Source organism: Palaemon carinicauda, chromosome 11 (genome assembly GCF_036898095.1).
Source record: "Palaemon carinicauda isolate YSFRI2023 chromosome 11, ASM3689809v2, whole genome shotgun sequence".
NCBI classification, from domain to species: domain Eukaryota; kingdom Metazoa; phylum Arthropoda; class Malacostraca; order Decapoda; family Palaemonidae; genus Palaemon; species Palaemon carinicauda.
This window is the reverse complement of record NC_090735.1, coordinates 62,654,175-62,661,674: the sequence shown is the minus strand read 5'-3', so window position 1 is coordinate 62,661,674 and position 7,500 is coordinate 62,654,175. Positions and strand designations below refer to the sequence as shown.

The 7,500-nt window shown below is 34.4% G+C and overlaps 1 protein-coding gene across 1 annotated transcript in view; it reads left to right on the top strand.

Moving 5' to 3' along the window:
- The window catches only part of Nrx-1 (Neurexin 1), a 490,730-nt gene that overhangs the window by 353,980 nt on the left and 129,250 nt on the right, over nucleotides 1-7,500 (top strand).

Sequence of the window (7,500 nt, the reverse complement as noted above, 5' to 3'; positions counted from 1 at the left end):
TATTGATTTTATTTGTTTACATTTGAATTGTAACAAAAACATGGATGAAGTTTTTTTTACAAAGAAACCTTTTGAAAATTAGCCAACAATGTTATGTTTAATTTTAATTGCAACAAATCAGTAGCTCAGGACTCCTTATTCAAGGTTTTCTTTAAGTGAAAATTCTCCTTTTTAAATAACTCTCTCTCTCTCTCCTCTCTCTCTCTCTCTTCTCATCTCTCTCTCTCTCTCTCTCTCTCTCCCTCTCTCTCTCTCCTCTCCTCTCTCTCTCACACACACACACAATATCCAGCTCTTGAACTTATGTTTTAGCAGGAACTTCGAAATCACTGATCGCTGTAAGGTATCTTTATAGCCCAGAGATTTTTTTCCTAAGTTACCCTTCTTGCCAGACACAAGCTCAGTGTAACTTTGCTACCAATAGAATAATATACAGATTTGTGTTTTTTATTCTAGATGACCAAGGAAATTTACAAACGCCATAGTAAAACTTGATCCTGCTCTCCTATAGAAAATTAAGTATTACATGGCAGTTTGGCAATTTGTGGGAGGTTGTCGTTTCCGAGTGTTTACCGCCCAGCGTAACAAGAAAGATTATATATATATATATATATATATATATATATATATATATATATATATATATATATATAAATATATATATACATATATATATATATAAATTTATATATATATATACTGTATATATATATATATATATATATATATATATATATATATTATACATTATGTATATACATTATATATATAGTATATATATATATATATATATAGAGGAGAGAGAGAGAGAGGAGAGAGAGGAGAGAGAGAGAGAGAGAGAGAGAGGAGGAGAGAGAGAGACTTGTTCTTTTATTATATAGAGGAGCTTATGAAAACAGAACCAAGATAAAAGCATAGTACACGCCATTAATTTAATCCTCTACCCTGGGTGATATTTTAAAAGGCGTTCGTACATAATTTTCCTAATAATCCCCTAGCATATCTTGTAATTCTCACTCATGAATATAGGTAAATATACTTGCCGTATGAGAGTACTTGCAAGAAGAGTAGATGCATTTACATAATACATAATCAAAGGCAAATTTTAGACTTTCCTCTGTTAGCGAGAAAACAACCGCATTTTATAATTCAAAAGCAATCTGGGAATCCAGACCTTCGCCAATGAATATTGCCAATAAGTTACTCAAGTCTACGGACGAAACACTTCTTTTTTTCATATACTACCCGTGGATGAATCTACTGTAGCATTTCAATAAAGTCTACGGAGAGCTCATTCCCCTTTTCATTTGCTGATTGTAGATGGCAAAGAATGGAAAACGGGACCCGGAACATTTCCTAAATTGAATGGCGTCGTTCATGTCTCAAGATCTGTCTGTGGTGAAAATTTCGATCAAATCTGTCGTGTACTTTTGACTTAATCCTATCTACAGACAGACACATATATAATAAACCGACTCTATTTTATAAGGTTGTCGGAGGTAAAAATTACGAAATTGCAAAAAACATTCATAAAGTTTCAAAATATGTGTCATGACCGGAGATATTATACTGTTAAAAAGATAGGTTTCACTTATTTTGCAAACTATCTAAACAGTGTCATTTTTAATCAAGCCGTGGGATGTATCTTAACGAAATACAGAAATGTACATAACATACTATGATAGTATTAAAGCCACTTGAACTAATTATCTGAAGCCAAAATTACGTTTTCTTTCTACTTGTCGCGTGTCGGGGCCGTTTAGGGTAAACTCATCTCTAATAATTGGTGGTCGAGATGGTCGGAAATGATAAGCTTAGCCAAGGATCCACGCCCATATGCAAGCAAATAACTCGGGCCTTAGGAAATCATAGTATTTAAGCAGTCTTATTATCAAGACCTATATTTAATTAGATGAACTCGCATCTTAAAAAAAAATTTTGGGTTGTGGGTTTCCAAGGTTGATTTGTTCCTGAAATCTAAAAGGAAGTTATGTATTTTCAATGAAAATGCCCTGTTTTATACTAAGATTGTGCAAAACACTATGATTATATTCTTATTTTTCTTCATCATAAAGTTTGAAATATTTACGTTAGCATGTGTAGATCTTACTCTTATACCTTTATTTAATCCATGTTATCCTGTAGGTTTTATTTTATTTATTTTTTCAGTCCAGTTAAGCTTTCTCTAAGAGATCGGATTACTTGCTTTCTTCCATCAGGCAATTGTTTATCATCTTGTTTTTTAGTAGATTTTTTTCTTATGGTGTAATTATCAATATTACTTTACGTATAAAGTTTACTTTTTGCTTACATCTAATTTTATACATATATATATATATATATATATATATATATATATATATATATATATAGATATATATATATATATATATATATATATATATATATATATATAAGGGGTTTGGCAACTCGACCATACCACTGTAAACTCAGAATTAGGCGCTTCCATATTCGACAGAATAAGATATAAGAAATGAAATTACAACAATCTGTAAAGCTTGCTTGAACTTTTGCATTCATTTTAAAAGGGCCATTTGAGAGGAGCCTACCATTGGTACAAATATCCCTGGGCCAAACATTATAGCTAACGTGTTGTACACATGCATTCGTTCAGACAAATTATCATAATGCATTCGATGTATGTCATGGAATAAATTTGTGAATCACAAAAGCAAATGCAAATCACCCCAGGAATGACCCTCCCCCCCCCCCCCCCCTCTTTAAACCACTCATCATGTCCTAACCCCCTCCCTCCTCTCACAATCTATCCATGACTATTTAACCTACACATTCATATTCAATTCTCCACCAAGATATGATTAAGTCACTCCCATGACGATCCTTACCTTTCGTATAGAACGTATCCCTCACGATCTTATTTAATCGCATTCCATCGTAACACTACTTCAAAGTCGTTACCAAAAATGCTTTGTTGATGCGTCACCATTTGCATTATTCCAAAATCATGTTGTCTTTGATAGGCTGCTAATACCTATGATTACCTGCTTGGCATGACCTGGGTGGTTGCAAAGGACCCTAGTTATGGATATACGTTTTCATGTTTGATATTGGCTTTAGTTGCTCTTGTTTGTTGTCAACATTTTCAGAGGTTTGTGTTCTTTTTCTGCCGTTATTTGCACCCGTAATGAAAGGTTTACACGTCGAACCCGGTTGTCAAACCTGCTTGTCAAATAGTTCGAAATAGTGGAGACAGTCACGATTGCATAAGGTTTGTGGACAATGAAGCCCCGCCCACAAAATTCAAGCTAGAACAGACTTTCTTCGAACCGTTCGACGAAGTGTTCGACAACCAAATACCCCATTCACACGTTCGAACATCACATCAAACAATTGTCTGACAAACCGTTATCGACAAAGCTTTTGACCGTGTAAACCTGTCATGAGACTCATTGTTTTGCACATTGATATAAATTACTATTATTTCTGGGCTAATACCAAAATTACCGCTTTGAAATTTTATGCAAAGAATATGAATAATCGGTGCCATTTGCTGTTTATTTTCTAGATATTATTTATCATTAGAATTATTTGCATTTCTCGTTTTCCTTTTGCTATCCCCTTTTATAACGTCTTGTTGTTTTGTGATCTTCATGTCTCTGTTTTTTTTTCCTTTCTCTTTTTATCTATTCCCATCTTTTTCCCAGTGCTCTTGGGTATTTCAATTATTAAATTTCTTTGGGAATTAATCATGAATTTCAGACTTTTGAATCTTTTTAGCTAGAATATCTGTTCATGGATAATAATAATAATAATAATAATAATAATAATAATAATAATAATAATAATAATAATAATAATAATTAGCAAAACTTAATAGTATGATCATAATGCAGCTAATGAGCAGAATTATGTAAATAGATATGGGTTAGATTAAATGACGGATCAAATGGCTATATCAATATATAATCGTAAATTGGAAATAAATGGTAAACTGGTGATCATGAACAGCGCCAATACTTCGTAAGATTAGAAGCACAAGGCAAAATACAACACTCAAGTTCAGTCTGTATGTATCTCGTGTGCAAATGGTTAAATAATTGACCTAGAAAAAAAAGTATTACTGAGATGATTAATAGAAATTAAAGAAATCGGTATAAAAAAGGATTTTAAATGTCATTTTGAATAACACTATTACGAATTATATATGAATGTTATGAAAATAGATATAAGCACTGTCTATAATTTATGACGGGATTGCTAAAAAGCTAACTACTGTTGTTTTTATTGTATGTGTTTAGTGTATGTGTGTGTGTGTGTGTGTGTGTGTGTGTGTGTGGTGTGTGTGTGTGTGTATGATGTTCAAGAGAATTGACGACATTTAGCAAGAGGCAAACTTTTGGAATTCCGCTTCTCAATTTGGTATTTCCTAACTTATAACCACCGCATATTTATTTGTGATTGGCTAATTAGGGTCATTAAGTTGACTGTCCCTTCACCCTCTATTTTCGGATAAATCTATAAATTGCAGCAAGATAATTATAATTTCTAACTTTATGCTGAGTTTTTCATAAGGTTGTTTTATATATGCCTGTGCTTATCGACTCGTGCAAGGATCCCCATTTATTTCCAATTTACGATTATATATTGATTCAGCTATTCGGTCCCTCATTTCATTTACCTCCATATCTAGTTATTCGGCCTTTCATCATTCCAGTGGTTTATTTGATTTTTTAAATTTTCTGCCGAATAACTTGGTACTGGGGTCGGAGTGGATGGGGCCTTTCCTTGTTCAAAAATAGCCGCTTTGCAACTGTAGAAACTATCACTACGACTGGGACAGACATATTACTTACTGGGAGATTTGAATATAATATATTGAAAATTATTACTCTCTCTCTCTCTCTCCTCTCTCCCTCCCTCTCTCTCTCTCTCTCTCTCTCTCTTCTCTCTCTCTCTCTCTCTCTCTCTCTCTCTCATGCAGGTGACTTGCCATCATTTCGTCCTTTACCAAGTTGCACATTGAAGAAAACTTAAAAACACACTAAAATGTGACCAGAAATATTTTATTGCGTTTCCTCCATCTATTTTATCTTGTCTATTTTCTTTGTATTTTAATTTTTTCACGTGTTACTTCATCTATTCTTTCGCACTTTCGATTCATCTGCACCGTTTTTTTATATTAGGTGCTGACAACTTGTAAATTTATTCTAACGTGCATCATATCAGTTGATTACTTTATTAATCTCCAGTCTTGTAGTATTTTTTGTTTTGTTTTGTTTTACAAGCGCTATTTTCTGCTTGTTTTTCTTCATATTTTGTCCTTGTATAATTTCCTTCAGAACCAAAGAAAGGGATGTTAGAGAAATAACATTTTCTCTTCATATGTTTTCTCTTTTTAACTTTATTTTATGATTCTTCTTGTCGTTCTGCACCCTCCCCAAAGAATTCTTCCAGAACCGATGGTAAATTAGTAGAAAGTTCTTATCATCTTTTGCCCTTCATAATTCTATTTATACCCATTCTTTTCCATTCGCCCTAAGAATACTGTCAGAAATGAGGTCAATTAGACTACGTTGCAGGCTCTTACCTCGCCTTATCCCGTCCCTCCCATTCGCAATGCTTCTACTCCTCCTTATATTTCGATCTCATGTCCTTCACCTGTGTCTTCTTCAGTCTTATTTTTTTACAGAAGGCAAGGCTAGTTGTGCTGAAGAGTCTTTTCATCCGGTCGGTCTTTTCTTTGGCATCCCGCGCTGCTGCTTCCAATAGTTTGCCACACTGAGTTGTCGAGGCCCGGCCATTGTTGTCCTGCATAATGACCGTGGAATCAATCACCCAGGAAATCATTGGCTTCTCAAGAGGATGCCAGAAGGGTTGGGACACGGACGTGTTGTCTAGCAAACACACATACACACACAAACAGGATTGAACGAACGTGAGGTATGTGGGGAGGAAGGTGTACACTATGGTAGGGGGGACGTCCTGGAATACTCAAATCAAACTGGTGTAAATTAGGGAAATTAATTGATTGATATATAGGAACGGAAAGTGTTAAACCTTAATTAATACATCTGCCCATCGTAATTGAATCGAAGTCCTGATTTGACTTCCTCTGTTTGTTTATCAACAACGAAATTAGTTTAACAATTTATTGCAATGCAATTTTGCTTTCGTGATGGTATGCAGCGTTTTGAGTGCTAACTGGGGTACCAGTCCATTGACATTTTTCGGGTTCTATTTATGGAATTATTAAAACAACTTCATTGATTTTATTGAAATATGTATTTAAAACAGGGTTATATTTCTCACTTTCTTGGACCATTTGTATTCTAGTAATTTATTTATATGCCCACCTTAATACATACAGATATATATATGTATACTGTATATATAAATATATATATATATATATATAATATATATATTATATATATCTATGTATTTATATATATATATATATATATATATATATATATGTATGTATATATATATATATATATATATATATATATATATATATATATATATTCATTGGTTATTATAGGACTTATTGATATAATCCTGGTTGCGAAACCAGTATTGTATTCACTTTGTCCTAATTCTTCTTATCTTCTTATCTTGGAGTCTTTTACGGCCAAAGACCTGGATGCTTATTTATTATCCGATTGCTTCGGATGGGGTTGGATTAGTTTTATGGCTAATAGTCTTCTTCATATTCTTATTCTTTTTATTGCTTAAGTGTTGTGGTGGCCGATGTAAAAACGTCCCTGACTGGTGAACGGTAGACTGGAGTTCGAGTCCCGCTCAAACTCGTTAGTTCCTTTGTTCGCTGCAACCTCACCATGCTTGTAAGTTAAGGTTGGGGGTTTGGGGGAGCCTATAGGTCTATTTGCTGAGTCATCAGAAGCCATTGCCTGGCCCTCCTTGGTCCTAGCTTTGGTGGAGATGGTGTTTGGACGCTGATCATATGTATACATGGTCAGTCTATAGGACATTGTCCTACTTGATAGGGCAATATCACTGCCATTCATGAGCGGCCTCTAAACCCTTGTAGAAATATTAGCATATAACCAGTTTTTTAACTAACAGGAAAACATCGAACCAAGCATTTAACATCTTGAACATAATTATCTTTCATTCAGTGACAGACATACATTTACAAAACGCATGGTCTCAAACGTACGTACGGTGTACGTAATCTCAGATAACGTTGGACAATACGAGCATCGAGTACGATATAACTCTCAGGCCGAGTTATGGGAAAAGGGCAATTGGCAACTTCCTTGCAGTGTTGCCAACCGTTGGTACATTTCATAAAGTCTGTAGAGAGTCTAGAAACAAATGATTCCTGGATGTTTTGGTTGGCTACTCTGCCTCTACGCTAATGGAGACTGGCCACACGTGTTGATCTTTATGAGGGCGTATAGCATAGCAAAGATGTTACCATACTGCCAAACAGCCCGGCAGCTGAGATTTCAGTAGAGCTGCCGAAATCACGGATAAATAACTTCTGAACTT